Source organism: Miniopterus schreibersii (genome assembly GCF_964146895.1).
Source record: "Miniopterus schreibersii genome assembly, chromosome: 8".
Classification (NCBI taxonomy): Eukaryota; Metazoa; Chordata; class Mammalia; order Chiroptera; family Miniopteridae; genus Miniopterus; species Miniopterus schreibersii.
The window spans coordinates 36,735,347-36,756,950 of record NC_138109.1 but is presented as its reverse complement, the minus strand read 5'-3'; the positions used below and the strand labels follow the sequence as shown (position 1 = coordinate 36,756,950).

Genomic DNA, 21,604 nt, shown 5'->3' with positions numbered 1-21,604 from the left:
AAGAATACTGATGGAATGGAAGCAGTAAAGAATGATTTGTCCACCTTGTCACGGGTAAATGGTAAACCTGGGTGGCTCATGCAATTTAAAAGAGAAACCTCATACAGCCAAAGAGGGACATGTCATTCAGCCATTCACATAGATTCACTCACTCATTCACTAACCGTTTAGTATTCAGTCACTATGCTGGACCCTGGGAAACCAGTGGTATGCAAAAGGCCTGGTCCTCTGCTCAAGTATAAGCTGAAGGTTTAATCAAGGAGACAGAAATTGATTAACCACACCTAAAATCACATACTAACAAGTAGCCAAAATTTTCTGAAGGAAGTGGAGAGAGAAATGAGAAACTTTAACAGGAGTATCTGATAGGATCTGGTGGGGAGGAGGGAAAAAAGTTTCAAGGAGGGCTCCACAGAGGAGGTGACATTTTGTGAGGTCTAAATTTTGAAAGCAAACAAATTTATCATTTATCATTAATGAATGTTTTTTCAGATGTCACATAGATGGCAGAACACAATGAGCTAAGCCAAATGGCATGGATATATTGAAGGAGTGATAGTGCCAGTAGAAACGTAACACATATGTGCTAAATCTTCCACCTGATTTAAGCAAGATAAGTTTTCTGGAGGTACAGAGAAGGCAGCCACCTGTGTAGCATGTTCTGAAGAGTACACAGTAGGCTAACTCCTCCAGGCACAATGCCTGAAATTCCAGCTCCCTGGAAGTTCTGATAGCTCACTGGAAAGAGGAACACTATGGAGGAAAAGGTGATGTAGAAGGATTGTTCCTAGTGATCAAACCATATAGGGCAACTCTTCACTCTCCAAGTGCCCCATTCATGTACAGATTTCTGTGCCTCAACTTTGACTGCTCCTTTGTCTTAATTGATTATTGCTCCCTTCACTCATCCTTGTCGACCTGGCAAACTCCATATCATCCTTATGATCCAGTTCCAATGTCATCTCCTCTGCAAAGTTTCCTTGCTACCTCCAAGGTAAACTCATGGCTCTCTCCTTTGAGGTCATATTAGAACGTGGAAATACTGCATTGTCTTTCCTAACAGCTGAGGTGGGTTGAGTTTAGGGCCCCCAGTCTATGACTCTCCACATATCTGCCTTCTTTGCCATGTAATCTGTAGTGCTGTGCCCTTTCCTCTTACCTTCCTCACACTGTAGGCAGAACCTTCTTTACTACTTCTAGACTTTGTATTCTGTCATGTGACTGGAATTGGCCAAAAAATAAAAAAATGAGGCAAAGCGACAGCATGCTGATCTCTAGTCTAGGCTTCAAGAGGTTATATGTTCCTGCTTGCTCTCTGGCATGAGAAGATCCTGCCTGGGATGGCCCATTGGTCCCAGGCGAAGAATAAGAGATCAGTGGAGAAGAGCAATGACTGCCAAGCCCAGCCTGGATCAGACACCCCAGGCAGCCAAAATCCAAGTGAGTGAGCCCATTTGAGACTAGAAAAACCACCCGGTAGAGTGCAGCCTAGGTGAGCTACCCATGATTATTGTCTTAAACTGCTGAGTATTGGTTGTGGTTTGTAACAGAGCAATCGTGAAACAACTCAACACTATAAGGCACAATTAAGTTACTTCAGGTAGATATTTTCCCCCAATAAGAGCAAGGAGAGAGATGCCACAGTCCTCACAGAAAGTCAGACAAAGTGGCCAGAGAATATGTCTGGAGTGAAGATGACTGAACCCAGGAGGCAGGAAATTTTACAGCCATCTGAAGATGCCTCTGGCAACTCCATTTTCCATCAGGACTAATGACACATTATTAGGGTCCATTTTATTTGGGTTTCTTTCAATCAACTTTTGGGTAATACAGATGTGTAAAAGTAACAGAATTAGCAAAATTTAGAGAGTGCATCTGAGGCCACAGGTTCTCCAAAAATCTCTGTATAGGACATTATGCTGTTAGTGAGTAAAGCCAAGGTACCTGTAGCAGAAAGAAGGGTTTGCCCCATCCCTGCCACCTCAGAGCTGGAGAGGAGTGCTGCTTCCACCCAGGGAGAAGGGCCACTGGCTTTTGGTTCACTGCCATCCAGAATGCCCAGCAGGCAACTGCTGTACCTTGCACTGCTTTCAGATTTATCGATGCCAACGAGACTATAAAAACTTACATGACTACCAGAAGAACATAAATCAATGAGTAGGCAAAACAAAAACAACACCTAGCTTAGGAGGACTAATTCACCTAGGAGAAGGTCACTAGAACATCTGTAAGAGGCAGGTCTCATGGATGTAGAAGTGATGAAAAAACTAGAAGAGAACATCAGTAATGAAAGCAATGAGAAATCAGAAGAACGCAAGACAGATTTTCTGAACTAACAACATTAATTTTAAAGTTTAAATTTCTGCATAAGAACTAAAAAACCATTGGCATTGTTGAAAATCAAATTAATGATCTGGAAGACCAGGTGAATGAAATATGTCACTACCTGTAGCAAAGATACAAAGAGAAAAATAATGAGGGAATAAGAGGTTTGGAGGGCAGATCCAGCAGCCTAACATGGCACTAACAGGAATTCCAGAAGGGATTTTTATTTTAAAAAGAAGAAGGAAAAAAACACAGATGAAGGAGTTGTTATAATTAAATAAATACAGTACTAGAATTTTTTTTAAATTACTGAACTGAAGCAAGATTTAAGCCTGCAGATTAAAAGCCTCATTAAATCCAGGAAGTGAATCCAGGAAATACTTGAATTTCAAGCATAAACAGAAAATTATACAAGTTTCCAGACAGAAAGAATAAGTTACTTAGAAAGGCAAGAGATTTAGACTAGCTAAGGAATTCTCATCTACAACTCTGGAATGCAGAAGACAGTGGAACAATGTACAGACTATTAAGAAAAATGATCCAAGAATCCTATACCCAGACAAAATATTATTCAGCTGTCATGGAAAAAAGAAAACATTTTCAACATGCAAAGACTGAAAAAGTAAACTTCCCATATATGTTCTCTGAGGATAGTACTTGAGAAAGAACATAACAAAAAACAATTGATCCAGAGCAACTATCCCAACATAGGGGAAATCAAGACCAGAGGAACCAGTGGTGTGAACACATACATATATACATGCATACACACATATTTAAATCTAAACAGATGATGATAGTGTAAACAAGAATATGTAGTACTACGTTTTCTTGAAAAAAAACAACAGGCATGTTACGTTGGCAGAGAAAAATCCAGTAACAGCTTGGAACTGAAAATATTAAGCTATGTAAGCAGAACCTCATCTGAGTCTGTAAAAGAGGCACACAGGAGAAGTATTTTGGGATGTGTATGTATGTTTGGGCGGAATGGACATTTAATGCAGTTGTAAGAACAGAGATGGTAATCACTAAGGAAAACAAAAAACTTACAGAACTCTCAAAATAAAAAGGGACAAAAAGGGAATAAAAAGAAAATTTGCAAGTCATAGAAACAAAACTAATGCAATTAAAATAAAAAGGAAAGGGAAAATGGGTAATGTAATTAGAAAAAAAACAGGATAGAAGAAATAGAATTAATTATTTCAGTTATTATAACAAGTGGCAGTGAGGTGAATACCACAACTGATTGAAAGATAATAATTACACTGGGGTTAAAATTAAGCTACAGATTGTTAATAATACTGGTATTTTAAAATGTATAAAGTGGGTGTGTGTGTTGGTTTTTTTTTTTAAAAAAAAAAAGGTTGAAAAAGAAGTTAACAAAGGAAATTTTTAAAAATAACAATATAAATATCAAAGTAGAAGACAAAATCAAAAACATTAGCAAGACAAAGAGGAACAGCCCATAAGACAAAATGCTCAAATCCAAGGAGAATATCAGCATCCATTAGATCTTATGGAGCAAACAACAGACTGTGAAAGATATAAAAAAGAGCTACAAAAACAGCACTTAAAAGGAGACACGTATCTAAAGATTTTATTGTACTTTCAAAATTTTAACAGGTAAAACAAAAGAAGAAGAATTTATATCACTGCTGAGGTATTAAAGGACTCAAATACAACCAACAGACTCAGTTCTATATACTCATATAAGGAGAGAAAGAAAGGGAGTGTTTTACAATACAAGCATATATTAGATCGCTAAAGTGGTATTTTACAGAGAAATCTAGAGTTTTAAAAGCTTTTATTGGAAAAGAAAATGAATACCCTAAGCAGCCAACTTAGAAAATTATGAAAAACATTAATAAATTAAACTGAAAGAAATCTAAGAGTAGTAGTAAAGATAAAAGCAGATAAAAGACATAAAATAACAAGATAAAATTTAGAAAGTCAAAAGAGCCAAATATGGTTCTATGAAAACATTGTCTATGAAACAGAAAAATTTCTGGCATAATTGAGGGGGTAGGGGTGGAAAGAGTGAAGACAAAAAACCCCAAACAACTTGAATGAACTGGCAGACACAACTACAGATAAAGCAGACATCAATAGAAAACAATAAAGCTTACATGAACAACATTATGGCAGTAAATTTGAAGATTCAGATGAAATGAATAATTAACTAGAAAAACAGAACTTATCAAAACTGACTCAAGAAAATATAGGAAACCTTAATAGATTTATTATCATTAAAAAAATTAAGTCAGTAGTAAAACCATCCCTAGATGATTGTACTAGAAAGTTCTAGCAAATATTCAAGGAACAGAGCACTCCAGAGTACTTCAGAGTCTTGAAGAAGTAGGAATGCTTTTCAAGTTATTTACAAAGCTAATATAACTATGTTACAAAAAACAACCAAAAGGCAGTATGGGAAACAAATATCAGCGGCTACTCTCACATTATGAATGTGGGCACAAAAATTCAAAACAAGACATGACCAAACTTAATAAAAAATGTGGAGAAAAAATACATCATGAACAACATTCAAGAATGTTTTAGTAACAGAAGATCAATGAATGTATTTTACCCTAGTATTTTATTAAAAGAGAGAAAATAATCAATTCATATTGAAGAATAAATAGTATCTGAGAAAGCTAAATGCTACATCAAGATAGAAACTCTTGTTGAAGTAGAAATAATAGAAGCTTCTGCTTCTAAACATGATTGAGTAACAGATAATGAATTTTATACCCCTGCCTTAAACAACTAGAAAAGTAGAAAAAAAAATATATGGAACTACTGTTTTCAGACCTTGAACAACAGGCAGTGCAGGACTGTGATGCCTGAGAGAAGGAAACAAATGAGGTGAGCCCCAGGATCACTCTGGCTTTCTGCCTGGAAGCACATGCCAGACCACAGAGCAGAAAGAGGGATGCCAAGGAAAACACTGCAGTTTCACGAAGTTGAGGAGATTGAGATCAGAATTCAGAGAATTTGAGGTGGCTGGAAGCTGTGGTAGCACAGACTTCCAAAAAGGGAGTAGCTATGCAGAAAGAGAGCCCCAAAAATCTGCCCAAGGGTCCCACACCATCTTTGTTGACTACTAAGATGCAGATATGTACAAGGACATTCCATGTCGGGTGAAAAGGAACTGGAGAGTGTGAGCTGAGTAGTTCTCAGAATTCACACAGAGCTGAGGATCATTGGAGTTACTAAAGTTAGAGTGGAATGTCCTCGTTGATGACTCCAGACATTCAGTAGAGATCCTAAAAGACATATACCTTTAAAGTGTGACTGAAATTTCCCTGTGTAAAGGCTATTCTAATCCTGCTCTAACAAAGTTTTAAAAAAACAGACTCTACAGGATAAAACTCAGCCAAAAGTACATTAACATCTACCAGAAAAAGTAGCTCCTTAAAGAAAGACGACAAAATCCAGACACCCAACAACATAAAACTTACATAGTCAACATCTAATCATCAATATTTGAAAAAACAAGAGCCAAACTTTTTCTCAATTTGATAAAGGCTATCAACCCACAAAGTCAAACTCAATGAAACCAAAGCTGGATAAATATAGAGAGAAAGAAGAAAAAAAAACAAAAAAAATAGTGAAAAAAGAAAACCTTAAAAGTAGAGGAAAAAGACACATGACAGAGGAATAAACACAAAAAGTCTACAGACTTCTCATCAAAAACAATGCAACCTAGAACAAAATGGAATGGCATATTTAAAGTGCTGAAAAAAATTTAAAGGAAAAAAGTCAGTCTAGAAGTCTATATTTAGCAAAAAGATCTTTAAACAATTAATGCAAAATGCAAACTTTTACAAACAGAAGCTGAGAGAAGTCATTTCCAAGAAACCTGCACTGCAAGAAATGTTAAGGGAAACTCTTCAAGGAACAGGAAAATGATACTAATCAAAAATGTAAATCCACACAAAGGAATAAGAGTATCATAATCAGTAAGTACGTGAGTAAACAGAAAGAATATATATTCTCATTTTAAAATTTGTTTAAATTTTTAAAAAAATATTGTTGAAAAATTAATTTTAGGAAAAAGTCAATGTGCTGTGGAATTTATTAACATGGACAAACAAAACAGATGACAATTATAGCACAAATTATAAAGAAATATGAAATCACATATGTGATGGGATATAAAATTATTTAAGGTAACCTGTGGTAAGTTAAAGATGCAAATTATAAATCCTAGAGAAACCAGTAGAAAAGGCATAAAATTAATAAACCAATTTTGGAGATAAAATGGAAAACTAAAAATTACTTCCGTAATCTGGCAGAAGGCTTAAAAAGGGAAAAATGGTATAGAATACATGGAACAAATAAAAAACTAGCAAAATGGCTCATTAAAACCCAACCATTAAATGTAATTGGCCTAAAAACCCCAAAGTAAGGGCAGAAATCATCAGGCTGAATAAAAATAAAATCCAACTATATGCTGTCTACAAGAAACATATTCCAAATATAAAGAAATGAGTCAGGTTAAAGAATAAAAAGATGGAAAAAAATACATCATGCAAATACTAATGATAAAAAAGTAGAAGTGGCTACATGATTATCAGGTAAAGTAGACTTCAGAACAAGCAGCATTACTAGAGATAAGCAGGTACATTACATAATGAAAAAGGGTCAATTTACCAAGAAGACACATGGTTAAAGAAGAAATCATAACTTGTTAGAATGGCAACTTGAACTCGACTAAAGTTAATTTCTTTTTTGTTGTTGTTTTAGTGTAGCACTAACAAACAAGAAGTGCAAGAACTGCACAAGAAATCAAGAATTCGTGATGGTGTAATCGAATGTGGTCATGTAAGATCACCCTTGTCTTTTATATGGATTTGCCTGAAATTCAGTGGCCTCCGTGGCCACGTTGATTAAAGGTCCGACTGAAGGAGTCCAGACGGTGGGCCTGCTCCATTTTATACTCTTTTAGGCAAGAGTGTGTATCAGTGGGAAGGCCAGAAGGTACTAAAGGATCTACCTCCTCACAAAAAAGAATGCCATTATTTTATTTTGTTTCATTCCCTCATACTCCGTCTGGCCTCCTGGGAATTCCAGTGTCTCAGGCCTGGCCATGACCCCCACAGTAGGGACCATACCTGCCTTGTTCATCATGTCATTCCCCAGCATCAAGCAGAGGACCTGTCTGGCGATTCTGAGAGCTTAGGACATGTTTGCTGAGTAAATGAATGTGAACCCCAGAATGCCAGTTACAAAAAAAAGCTTTCAGGTTCCCAATCACTTAATCATTTGTATTATAAGGCCCATATCTTGCCTCAACAGCATGAAGAAAACTTTTTTAAAAATGTATTTTGCCTACCTTTCACACCTCCCATCACCTACTTCCCCAGGCACAAAAGCATGCCAAATCTCTAATACATCTTTTTTCCTTTTTTTTGAAAAATGTAAAAACAAAGAGAGACTTCCAGTTAAAGATGCCTGATTGACTACACATGGTGACTTCTGCTCCCTTTACAAATTCCCCCGAAATAGCAGAATATTTAGAAAAGGCAAAAACCTACAATGACAAAGAAAACAGGATAGAAGATGAGAGCAATAGAAATCTGAAAGCCAGAAAACACAGATGGATGAGTAGTAACTCTCTTGGTAGACTTGAAAAGCTAAAGCCTATGTAACCTACGGGAAAACCCAGGAACACAATGATTACCCTGCAGAGACCCAGGAAAGTTCAGGAAGTGGTGGCACCAGGTATATCTGAAAGTGGGAATAAAAGTGGGGCTAAAAACAGCAGGATGGTTGAAAGCCGAGTGGGAAGTAATTAAACCCCCCTGTGCCCTCTTTATGAACAACCAGGGTACTACCTCTCCCACACCCTGAAAGAAGCTGAGGTTCATCCTCAGAGTGTGTACAAGGCCCAGCTAAGGGCAGGGGTATCTTGACATGAATAGAGAAAGTAAGAAGGACCTGCCTTTTGGCAAGTCAGCCCTAAAGATCTTTACTCCAACTCAACTCCCAGGGCTCTTGGCTGCCAGGTTTATAGTGTGAAGACTCATTTTGGGGGAATGTGATCAGACAGAAGAAAAGACCTAAGGCTAGTTGGCAGGGCAGAAGGAACAGAAGGAACAGTACAGCCAGATCATTTGAGTCGTAGGAGGATTAAAATGACAGAATATAAGCAAAGCTCGTTTTTGATCAACAGAGTTAACGGCTCATCACCATCATCTTAAAATACACATTAATTCAGAAAATATTTACTGTGGGCACACTACTCGGAGTTTTTCTAGGCAGGTAGGAGCTTCCAAACTCTGGGAGAAACACAGGGAAAGTGTCACCAAGATTCCAGCCACACTCCTGAGACCATGAAGCAGCCTTAGCAACAAGAACAAGAACTTCTGACTTTCCTGCTTTCACCCAGAGCAAGGCACACTCAAAGGCACAAGGCCTGCTGATTTCCACACGCCTGATCATTGTCACGTATTTCTCCAAAAAGCTTTTGTAAAAAACGCAGTTAGCACTGCTGCATTCTTTATGTGCAGTTCACTGCGTTGACACTGCCCGGCCCCACTTTCAAGCAAAACCTTTTGTTCTCTGCTTAGAGAAGGCAGAACTGGAGAGTCTCAATCGAACAAGCTAGTGAATAACAGAATAATTAGAGCTGAGGGCAGGGATAAATTACCAAGATACTCCTGGCTGCAGCCTTCAGTGCCCCCCAGGCCTATGATGGCTCTGTTTTCCCAAGCTATGAATCAGACTGAATTACCAGCACCGAAGATACAGCTTCTGGGGAGATAGGCCTTGGACTGGATAGCTAATTGTCTCAACAGGGAGTCCAAGAAGGTCTTATTTCTGAAGAAATACCCCTGCACCAATCGGAATTGCTTCTGTGAAAGAGCTGTCAGATTTCAGGCTTGTTACTGCTGCGTCTGCACTTCATCACGACTTGCTGACAGAGCCGTGACAGCCCGGAATAATGCACGCAGTGACGCAGCGCAGGGCAATATTAAATTGCCTTTTCAGTTAGGCTCGCCGATAACAGAGTTCGAACGTGGCTGTGACAATATGGGGAGCATGAAAGAACTGAATAAATAATCAAGTTCACAGAGTTTTCCCAAGCCCCCAAGAGAAAGAGATCTAAGAATCAGAAAACAGAAGATCCTAAAGTCGCTGCCAATATATCCCGAGATCTTGGTGAAGTCCCTCTACTCATGGATTAGGATTTATGTCCTGAAAAATAAGGATGACAATTTCAGGCAGTCTGAGACAAGGAGGGGGGAACAAAGGAAAAGGGAATGGAACGAGGGACAGCTTATTGAGCCCCTGTAGTACACCAGGCACTATGACTAGTACTTTTGTGTAGGTTACTGTGACTGTTCCCACAATTGGTAAGGATATTATCAGTATCCCCACTGAACAGAGAACACTGAGGCTCAGAAAGGTTGGGTAACTCATTTGAGATTGTACCATTAGGAAGGAACAAGGCAGAAGTTCTAAGCCTGGTCTGATCAATTAAACGTCTACACTTGTCAACTGTGTGCCTATTCAAGCCCATTCGTAAAACAATATTAACAAACCACTGCAAAGACAAAGTATCTCACGTGACAGAGTGTAAAAATTTGAGATATTTGGTTTCTCTGTGTTTATCTTATCTGCTATCTCCTTTTCTTATAAAGAAAAGAGGAGAAATTTAAAAAAAATTAATAGATGGAGAGTTCATAAAACAGTCCTAGGGAACCAATAAGTAGCTGCCTTGGGTTTCCTGTAAGGATGTGTGGAGATGCAAACCATGGGCCAAGACATAGGGACAATAAGATGCTCCCTCAAAGTGTGACGATTAAGATTGTTTCTGAAAGTTCAGCTGTAAAGCCAACCCACAATGAATAAGAGTGGAAATGTGCAAAATTATCATACAAGACAAAAGAGGTTCCTGGACATACAGAGTTCATAGTAACCAGACTGAAGGCATTAAAATGTTTGCTAAAGAAAGAACATGTCAGGTAGATGGATGGTCAGTACGCGTGGGAGCAAAGGAAGAGGCAGGAGCGGCAGAGGCAGTGTCAGTGGGGGAGGGAAGAATTTTCCAGATGGGAAGAAACACATGTGCAGAGTGCTGGAAGTGAGAGACAGTGCGGAGCAGGCTCATCTCAGTGAGGGCCCCTCCACGCCAACTGCAACAGCTGCGTGTTTTCCCCAAATGAGGAAAAGAACCATTCCCTCCCTCCCTCCGTCACTCAGTCATTCAACAAACATTGAGTAAGCTCTTATTTTGTACCGAGCACAGATATTGTCTCTTCCTTTGTGGACATTAGAGTCTAGTAGAAGAGAGAAATACATGAAGGGCTTGCTCAAATTTCTAATAAATACTAGGAAGTGTAAATATATTACAGGTGTTCCTAGAGCTTATGGCACTAAAAGACACAACGAAAGACCATTTATACCTCTCCTTAGAGTCTTCCACTAAGGGGCTAATGGGCCCCACTGAGCATCTGTCCACTCCTTCAGTTTTCAACAGCAGACTGTAAGGCTAAAGGCTGTTAAAATGGGGCTGTCTTTTGATGAGTACATCCTCAGGCCTTGCCCCACCCAGCCCCGCCTCTAGTCTGCCTCTGCCTTTGCTCTAGCTCCTTCCCCATTCCAGTGATGTAGGGTTTCTGACTCAATGATTTCAGGCGTATTCTGACTTCCTGGGCTTGAGGCTTAATCTCAGCCTTTTGTCTCTAGCCATCTAAAAACTCACCAGTGGGGCACCTTCTAGTTCTTCTAAACCCTTTGGCTTCAGGGTCTCACATTCTCTTGCTAGCTTCCTCCACAAGGCCTACCCTATTATGTATATGAGGTTATCGAAACCAAGACCTATTCTCAATCACAAAGCCATGTCCCACTGTAACGGAGAAGAGACTGAGGACATATGCGTCTATCCCAGTGTAACTCGGAAAGAACATTCCCAAACAGTCTATAAACTCCAATATTAAAATATACCTTCCAGCATCAACCCATTTTGTCCAGCCCTATTAGAAGATAATACATAGTATATCGACAAGGACAGATAGTTGTGTCTTTTCAATCCGTATCTTCCAATATTCTTCAGTCCTAATGAAATCTAAAACTTGCTATTTGTTAAGTTGAACACTGTGGCCTGATCCCAAGTTATCTAAAGTACACATATCAATAAGCCTGGGATCTAATGCTACAGACAAGAAATACGTGAGAAAGAGCAAAGCTATTCTAAAGCACCTAGTGGGGAGGGGGGCGGGGAAGGAAATGGAATTATATGAATAACATGGTCATTCATGGCTGCTCTGCCTTGACGAGATAATGTAAGATTCCTGGCAGAGGGTGAGCAAGGGGCAGATTCAAATAGCTCCTGCCAACCGGCCCAGTGCATTCCAAATCTGCTTGGCTATTAAACCACTTTATGATTAATATACGGCCTCTGGTACATCCAACAAACATCATCTTAACTTGAGAATACTCTTCAACATAAATAAATTTAAAAAATGAATCTCATTTTTTTAGACTTTTTTTTTAATCCTCACTCGAGTCCATGCTTTTACTGATTTTAGATCGAGAAGGGATAGGGAGAGAGAGAGAAATATTGATGTGAGAATGAAACAGGTCAGTTGCCTCCCACATGCGCTCCGACCAGGATCAAACCTGCAACCCTTCAGTGTAGGGGACAATGCTTTAACCAACTGAGCCACACTGGCCAGGGCAAAAACTAATCTCTTCTTGATAAGCTAGGATTATCTTTACAAATTCTCATAATAATAACAATTATGTTATAGTTTAGCACGGTACCTAGCATACTGTAGGCACTCACAAATATTCTTTACCTTTATCTTTTATGAGACATTGACAACTGGAAGAGGTATTGAAAGGAATAGGGATTTCCCTTACACTAACCATCCCCAACTGCTACGCCTGATTCTGCCCAGTGATACCATCCACAGGCACTTGGTACTTATAACCCGTGAGAATATTTAGCAGATCTTATGGTTCTAGTTCTCTTACTCTACTACTTTTGGTTGTGTCTCTAGAAAGGGTGCCATTGCTCCCCCATGGTGCAGGTTGCAAAAGCACTAGGAGAGACTTTTCCTTACCCTGTTCTTTTGACAGGACTCTGTGCTCCAGGTGACCATAGTGGACAAAATGACATGTGGAAGTCACCATGGTGATATTAGTGGCCTTCTTAGTTATGGCGTCAGCTCTTCCAGTACCCAAAGAGCTCACTTAGTTCTCAGAGCTGAGAGCTTTAACACAGAGCAGTATCTCTCTGGCACCAAGGGAAGAAAGCCAGATTAAGACTTTTCAAGCAAGGCAAAGAGAAGAAAGCATTTAAAAAAAGAGTTCATGAACCACAAGCATAGGCCTGAAGTCTTCATAACTTTCAAGATATCTTGTCTCTTAAAAAAGGAAGAAAAGAAACAGGAAATGAAAATAGAAAAGAAAAAGGAACGAAAAGAAGAACGACCTCAAAACTAGGTTCTCAAGGGATGAAGGAGGCAGAGCACAGGATTTTTAGGGAAGTGAAACTACTCTGCATGATACTATTGTGGTGGATACATCTCATAAATTTGTCCAAACCCATAGAATTCACAACATCGACTGTGAACCATAATGGACATCATGGACTTTGGGTGACAGTGATGTGTGGGGACAGGTTCATCAGTTTCAACAAGTGCACCACTCTGGTGGGGGAGGGGGAAAGTGGGGAAGGCTAAGCACATGTGAGAGAAGGAAGTATATGGGAAATCTCTGTACCTTGGCCTCAATTTTGCTGTGAACCTAAAACTGCTCTAAAAAATAGTCTACTGAAAACTATAACAACAACAACAACAACAAAGCTTGGTTCTCAATGTCCTTCAGGAATTGAGATCCAGAAACTAACTGGCAGAAATAGTATATCAGCTCTTCTGAGAAAAGATACAGTCAGACTTACTATTGACGTCAAGAACACAGCAATTTTGTAAGTTCTATTGATGGTACCAATGTAGATTTTCTGTTTTTTTTATTGTATTATACTTATGCAAGATATCAACACTAAGGAGGGTAAAGGGTATAAGGACATCTCTGTCATTTCTTTGAAGCTTCCTGTGAATATATAATTATTTCAAAATTAAAAGTTTTTCAATGTAAAAAAAAAAAAAAAAGAACATGGCAATTTTGTGTCTTAGCCATTTAAGCCATTCATAGTAAATATAATATCTCTGGCCTCAAGAAATAATTAGTCTCTCAGGGGAGTGGAGTACCCTAGGATCACCTAGCTAACATGGGGAGAGCCAGCATTTGAGCATAAATAGCTTCAGAATCCACATCCATAGCTACTATAAACACTGCCTCTAGAAACATAGCCTCTGCGTGATGGGGGATTTCACTGGTGAAATTTAAGGTATTTAAGAGGAACGAGAGAGGAAGGGGTCAACTCTACTTGGGAATATTAAAGAAGCTTCCACAGAGATGTTTGAGCTGTGAGTCCTGAGCTATGAGTCGGAGTTCACCAGGTGGACCGATGTTGCGTAGGAGATGTTTCAGGCAGAGTGTGTGCACCAAAGCATACAGTTCAAGTATGATCCTGCCTCAGGTGGGAGATGGAATAATTGATCTCCTAAGGACTCGTCCAGTATTGATTTCACTGCAGCAATGAAGAGGGCACTGCTGAACATTTACAGAATAAAGGTTTTAGATCAGACATGGTGATGCCACCATTCACTCGTAGGCGAGATAACCTCCCTGCACTTCATTTTCTTGATCTGTTAAGGAGGGTAATAGAGGTACTTATGTCATAAATTAAGTAAGTGAGTTAATTCACATAAAGCACAGAGCACGCTACCTGGAACACTGCACATGCCCAATAAAAGATAACTATTTTTGTTCTCGTTTTCACCAGCAACATCGTCATTACCATCACTACCACCAGCATCATCTCACACCTACCTCTGAAAAAGAAAATACTGATGAAAGAAAATTACTCAAATGAAAACTTTGCTAAGAACACTCCAGAGAAATCGGATGGGCTTTCAGCTCCAACTAGGTGACTATTATCTGAACTAAATGAAATAATGACAGAAGCAACCCAGCTCAGCCTTGCTCAACTCAACATAAAATTAAGTTAAAAGCCAAATTCTAGGTTCATATCTGGAACTTGCACACCAATCTTGGGCCCAAACAGAGCCCCCTCTGCAAATGCAGGGGGAAACCACTCAGGACACTCCATCAATTCATGTAGTGATTCAGTAATTCCCAAGTTATTTATGCCAGCGCTGAGCATGGCACCACAGAGATACAGAGGTGAGCACTGCATCTCCTCCCTTGACTAAAGCCAACCTCTTCTATACCAACAAAAGAACAACACTGAAGAATAACGTTTCTGAGAATTTCAAATTCATGAAGACAGTTGTGCCTAATTTATGGTCTTATTTAAATAAAAGCACACAAGTTTCCTTTTTAAATTTCAATTTAATAAAATATATTGAGTGCCTATGAAGTGCAAATTCTTTGCGAGGTGTCAGGAGCATGGAAATAAAACATGAGTCCCAGTCCCCTCAGTCCACTGAAGGAGAGAAAATAACTCCATCAATTACTGTGATATAAGTGAAACATAGTAAGTAGCATTGAAGAAACACAAACTATGGAGCAACAAAGAATAGAAAGGCAGTAGGTAGTTGGGCTGTCACGTGCTGGAAAAAAATTCGAGGAAGAAGTAGATTATAAGGTAGGTATTAAAAATTCTTTAAGATGGTAAATGTGACAAACATTATAACCAAAGACGCAGAGTATGACTATTTGAGTCATGCCCGGGAACAGGGAATGGCCTTGTTTAATCTGAGCAAAGGGAGGTGTTGGGACGTAGTAACAACGAAAACTTGAAAGTTGGCTGGGGTCAGGTAAGCGACCCCGTATGTAAATCACTGAATGTGATCAAAAGATATTTATTATCCTTGAGTCAAAATAAATTCATTTCTTAATTATTTCCCCCCTCGTCTGGGACAAATAAGCCCAAATTTATTATCGCATTATTTTTTAATGAATACCTAAAATTGAAAAGTTACAATTTAGTCAATTAATTGATAGCTGCCAACCACATGTAAAACCTTTGGCTTCCCATCCACAGAAATGCATCCAGAAGGGGACACAATGGATTTGACTGCCTAATGGAAGATCAGCTAATGGGATGGACTTGGCACCTTCAGGGAGGGTTTTAAACAGTTGTCACAACAGAGATCTGACTCTGAAAAATCTTTCCAAACCAGAAAAGGAGAAAACACCAATGTCAGCCATTAAAAAAAATAGGATATGCCTAAACCTTAGAGCTAGCTACTTCTGCAGATTTGTAAAGCATTCTGGGTTGTCAGTAAAATGAGGGAGGAACTGAAAGTTTCCAACTGGTACTTATCTCTAAAGCAAACAAAAAGCATGTTTGAGGGTGCTGTGTAGTATTAGAGAAAGGGCAAAGGTTTTGGAAATAGGCAGGCCTGAATTTAAATCCCAGCTTTCTGCTTGCTCTGTGATTAGGCTTGGGCAACTCTCTTATTCTTCCCATTTTCTCACATCTAACGTGGAGGTAATAGCATCAAACTTAAAATTATCTGTTGTAAGGAACAGATACTCCTCGCATAGCGAAGGACGCACATAGGCTCTCAATAAACAATACCTATTATTAGCAGCACTCCTATTTGTTCAACTTAACTTGCCACATTGAAATACACACACACACACACACTGTCAAACTGCTCCTGAAATCTGCCCATCAGACTCCACAGAAAATCTCCATATTAAACAGTCTGTTCTAAAACCCTAAGATCTCTCCTGGACTGGCGCAAAGACCATGTGGGAAGGGCAGATTTTATATCTTGACACAATTCTCCTATCAGCCTATAAACTGGCTCAAATTCCCTCCAAAAGTCAGAGTTCCTTTGAGCCTAATTCCACTCGATATTGAGAACGGGTTGAAGTATTCATGTTTTCCATGGCATTTATGTAGAAACTCCAAACCAGAACATTTTAAATTATGTGTTTACCTTCATCCCAGTCCATCTGTGCCATCGCTGACATAGGCATATGTGTACATGGACATTATATCCAGAGCGAGCTGCATATTGACGCATTTATAACATCAGTGTTAACATATCTTAAGTATTTCTCTAACATTCCTACCAAAGCTGTCGCGAGGCTCATCGCTTAGGAAGCGGAATGTAGGGCAAATATGTTCTCAGCTACTACATGTGCTGGGTCTGTGAAATGTAATTATACTCTTCTCTTTACTGTTATATAACCTTTGACATTTTCCAAAATAAAAGGTAAAAACAAATAAAAGAGGACTTAATGACATGGAGGTTGCTAACATGTTGACTGGTGACAGTCAATCTGAATGCCCACTTTGTGCCAGTCACAGAAGGAAACAGATATGCTATCTACCCACCTGAACTCAGGAGGGAGGAAGAGAGGCCAGTATTTCACCTATAATTACATAAACACAATTGTCTTAAGTGGAAAAGTATACCATGAAATCATATAATAAGAGGGGTTAAATGTACTCCAAAGGTCTGGGACAGGCTCCTTGGGGAAGTGACATCTAAGAGGAAACCTGCAGGATAAACAAGCACTGTCCAGTGAAGAGGGAGAGAGGGAGAGGGCAGTGATCCAACCAGAAGGACAGCCACAGCAACCAAAGGAAAAAGGGAGCCAGCTCTGAGCCCAGCATCCTATTACGTATTTTTGACACATCTGATTTTTGCCGCCCAACAGTTCTGGTAAGAAGAAATATAGTTAAACTAAATAATTGAGTCAACGTTGCACAGCCAAAATTAGTATTCCCTAATATTAGCAACTGCAATTTTTCTTCCAGATCAACAAAACAGTTGCATAACTGTTTATAAGTCCCTATAAATGTGTATATAGCGAGAGGTAGTCGTGATGGTGAAATTAGAAACCAAGGTCTCAAATAATTTAATTTGCTAAAAAAAAATAAGGGTTTGTGCACCTTCCTTAGGTTTTAAGGAGGTATAGAAGACCTGAAGATGAGCTTAGTAAGCTGTCTCTGGATCTTACCATGACTGAGAAAGGGCCAGTCCCAAGGGCGGCAGACTGTGTGCTTAGTTACTGTCTGGCCTGTAGAGACAGCTCCACTGCAGGATGGGTGGTGTTATCATTGTTACCAGAGCAAGAGTGGGTTCATCTCTGCCCCCACACTTTTCCCTTCTTGGTTGAATTACTGTATGGAGCTGGTTCCCAACAACCATCCAGAACACCAATCTGGTGGTCATGGCAGATATCTTCACACATAATAGAAATTAAAACACAGGGCTCCTTAGGAAACAACAGAACTCAGACGACCCCAACCCCCTGCCCTACTCCCAAGAGCCGTGAAAAAGAGAAGCTATCAGGGAGGGGAAATCATGAGAAGGTGGGGAGAGACTGGGCAAGGAGGGTGAGGGAGAGCAAAGTGTCCAAGAGGACATCCTGGGTTCTGGATCCTACCACAAAGTCAGAGATCCAATGTCCGAAGTTCCCCGTGTGGCCTCCTCAGCTCTAATTAACAAGGGGTCAGGGTAATGAGAGCCTGTGGTGTGGTATCATGGGATCATTTGGACAGAACTTGTAAACACCTACCTCCTGTCCAGTTTCTCTTGACCTTTCTCCAAGGACAGTGGCCTTAGGCAGAGGTAAACAAAGATCACCCCCAGAGTGCTAATTTTAGTCCCAGTTATAACAGTAAAAGCCAAAGTTCTTCCCCTTCCTGGGTTGCGACAAGACAAACTCAGGGCTCCTTGTCCCTGTCATTCAACTTTTCTCAGTTCCCAGATAAAGGCAGCCATCTCCCGGGAGCAAGGGAGCAAGCGCCTGCGGGGTGGGGAAATCTCATCCTGGTGAGACTCTCCAGAGGAGGGAGGTGGGATAAAGCAGATTTGGGAGCTCTTCATTCATCCAGTAACCTACTCATTTCCTGGACACACATTTACTTAGCACTTGCCACCTGTCGGGCCCAGGTACGCAGAGAGGAGTAAGATGGACAGGCTGCCATTCTCGGGGGCAACAGCAGAAGAGCCAGAAATTAGATGGTCAATATGAAAATAATGACAGAATGGCAATTGTGATCAATGCAATGAAGGGCACTTGAGGGGGACCTAATCTAGTGCAAACGTTTGGGGCAATGTTCCTGGGGAAGAAGTGTTTAAGTTGAAACCAGAAGGAAAAGGAGGGCTGCGGGAAGAGAGCGTGAGCAAGGGCTGGGGTGGGGCAGAGTGCAGCCTGCCTGGGGGACGGTGCGTCTGTGTGGCTAAGCCTGCAGGGGGCTGTGCAGAGAACCGCAGGAGGGGAAGCCCGAGGAGCCACAGGGGCCGGACAGCAAGGTCTGCAGCCCTTGTCAAGTGCTGGGGTCTCTGAGGGCAGTGGGGAGGCAATGGCGGGTTTCAAGCGAGGTGTTATCATGATAGTTCAAATCCGACTGTGTCCTTGTTCCCCTATGTGGAGCGGGGAGTTGTAATCACTCTGACTCTGAACCTTCCCAGTAAAGGTCTCTCCTCCCATGTGATGCCTCATTTTGTTAACATGTCTTTATTGTGCATCTACTTTGTTCTGGCCATTGTATGCGGCAGGGAACAAGACAAGTCCTTGTACTCCCCAAACTTACATCCTAGTGAGGGTGTCAGACACACGTGCTAGAGAGCAAATAGGGTGAAAAGAAAGAAAATACGCCAGGAGACCAGCTCTGGGCAGGGTGGACAGAGAAGTCTCCGAGATGACATTGGAGCCGAGGCCTGAGGAACAAGAGAGGTCCTTCACCATAAGGAGAGACATGGGCAAAGGGAAGAGTGGCCATAACGGCCTGGGGGTGGCAAGGGTCCCGTCCACCTGAGCAGAGCACGAGGAGGAGGGCTCAGCTGGCAGAGTCCAGGTGGCACGGGCCTCCTTGGAGTGGGACGTTACTGCTTAAACAACTGCTGGTGCCCTGGTGAGTGACATGAGCTCAGTTAGATTGTATGATCACTCGGGCTGCTGTGTGGCGGAGGGGCAGGAAGGGCAGAGTGGAAGGAGTGGGATCTAAAGTGGGGGGTGAGGCTTCTGCACTTTCTTCCGTCACTGGACACAGCACAGTATATTTTATTGTTAGCCTTGGGTGAGTTACTCTTCTTCATTCTTAACTGTCCTCACCCATAAAACGGGCAAAAATATCCCCCACCTCACCCTGGGCTGTTGCAAGGACTAAATACAAGGTGTCATTTGTAACGGACAGACGACAGTGCCTGGCTGAGCTCTCAATACCTCTTAGCTGTTCTCATTACTCATTTCCTGTCCATCTCTCCTACTGGACCCTGAGCTCCTCATTTTTATCTGCCCAGCACCCATCCCAGTGTTTATCCCAGGTGCCCTTGTAAATGAGGAGTTGCAAATTGTTGTCTGAAGACCTACAATGGCTCAAAAACATATTCTGTTTGGCTGATGTGGAGACTGGGATATTTTAGGCTGGGCCTGCCCTCCCCAGTTCCCTGGGTCACCCCCCACCCCTGCCTTGTCTCCTACCTGCAGGAGTCCCACAGGTATTCTGTAGGCACTTGAGTTGGTAAGCCCTAAATGCTGGGTGAACTCTTAAAAACGTGATTGTGCGGAACGTCTGTCACAAATATAAGGAACACAATAACCCACAATATCCCTCCATTCTCCTCCCTAGCCCCCACTGGGACAGTGGACCACAAGGTCTGACTTTCCAACTTTTCTTCAGTCATTCACCACATATTTTACTGAATGCCTTTTAGGTCCTGGAAACTGGGAGAAAAAGACAGACACAGAGTGTGCCTTAACTGAATGCCCATGACCAAGAAGGCTGCAGTCTTCTCAGATGCAAAGGCACACTCACTGTAGATTAAACTAGTGGTCTAAGCCTTTTGCACAGATTAACTTATTCTGCTCTTATACTAGGTCTGTGGGGGTAGCTCAGACAAATAGTCACTCTGTTTTGCAGACAAACAAATGAAGCGTCAAAGAAGTTAAGTATATTCCCCAAAGGGACACAGGTACTAAATAGTGGATCTTGAATTCCTGTCTCTTTTCATCAATAAGGGCAATACAAGCAAAGAAGGGTTAACCCCATTTGTGGAATAACCTATACAGTTTTCTCCTTGCAACATGCTACAGGCCCCAGAATAATAAAGGTGGAAATGGTATCCAGGACTGCCCACCAAGTGGGTAACATAATTTAGATGGCAGGAAGAATCATGACGACGGGGCTGGCAAAAAATAAGAGACTTGGTTTCCAACAGAGTTCTCACTGGGCTCCATGTGTCTCCAGGGACACATCTGGAAACAGAAAAGAGAAGTCAGGGAACGGAACACAGCCCCTGTGTGCCAGATTTACAAAAGCATATTTTTGCAGCGATGAGATTTTGCCAGGCAGTGCCAGGCCAGATGGCGGGTCTGCATGGTCCAGCGAGAGCTGCCTCCAGAGGGACCCTCTCTGGAATTCCCCAGGAAGGCTTGGCTCACTCAGGGAGATCATCATGACCACCTGCCCAGACGACCTTGGAGTAGAACAAGCCTGCTCTCTGTGCTCCAGAACTCAGAGGCCTGAGAAATACATCATCGTCCTCGGGGAATCCAGCAGCCTGACCAATCCCGAGGATGCCCTTTCTCGATGTGAGCACTACTTGAGGCTCCTGGGCCATCATTTCATTTAAATCAGTGGTTCTTAACCAGGGGGATTTGCCTCCCGGGGGAAGCTGGCAATGTCTGGAGACATCTGTGGTCTTCCTGACTGGGGGGCCAGAGGTAGGGCTGCTACAGGGGTATGCTACTGGCACCCAGTGTGTAGATGCCAAGGATGGTGCTAATCATTCTACAATGCACACCAGGACAGCCCCACAACAAAGAATTACCGGGCCCAATATGTCAAGAACACCAAGGCTTAGAGACCCAGATTTAGAAGTCTAAAATATGTACTGGTTACCAACTACATCCCTGGGCAACAAACACAAAGGTGAGTTAGATGAGTCTTTTTCCTCAAGGAGTTCAGGATCTAGTGGGGAAGATAATCACATAAAGAAGCCACTGTCACGCAGTGTGACTGGACTGAAAGCTGCCACAGGCTAGCGGTGGGCTCTGAAGGAAGTCAGCTCTGGTTCCACTGCTGGCTTGGCTGTTTACTTATTAGCTGTGAGACCTTGGTCAGGTCACTTCATCTTTCAACCTGTTCTGAAACTGTGAATGGAAATTATGATACTACTTCCACTCCTACTGCTGTTACTACTCTTCCAATTACTATGACAACTTTTCCTGGAGATCTACCACCATTACTGCCACTGCTGCTCCAAAG

The 21,604-nt window shown here is 41.3% G+C and overlaps 1 protein-coding gene across 12 annotated transcripts in view; it reads right to left on the bottom strand.

Moving 5' to 3' along the window:
* The window catches only part of FGGY (FGGY carbohydrate kinase domain containing), a 354,457-nt gene that overhangs the window by 225,863 nt on the left and 106,990 nt on the right, over nt 1-21,604 (bottom strand). The window contains exon 1 of one of the 12 annotated variants that reach the window (XM_081145348.1): nt 9,062-9,246. The exons of the other annotated variants lie outside the window; for them this stretch is intronic. The gene's annotated coding sequence lies outside the window, so the exon portion shown is untranslated. Of the gene's footprint in view, nt 1-9,061; nt 9,247-21,604 lie in introns of those variants that run through there. 12 annotated transcript variants of the gene reach the window in all.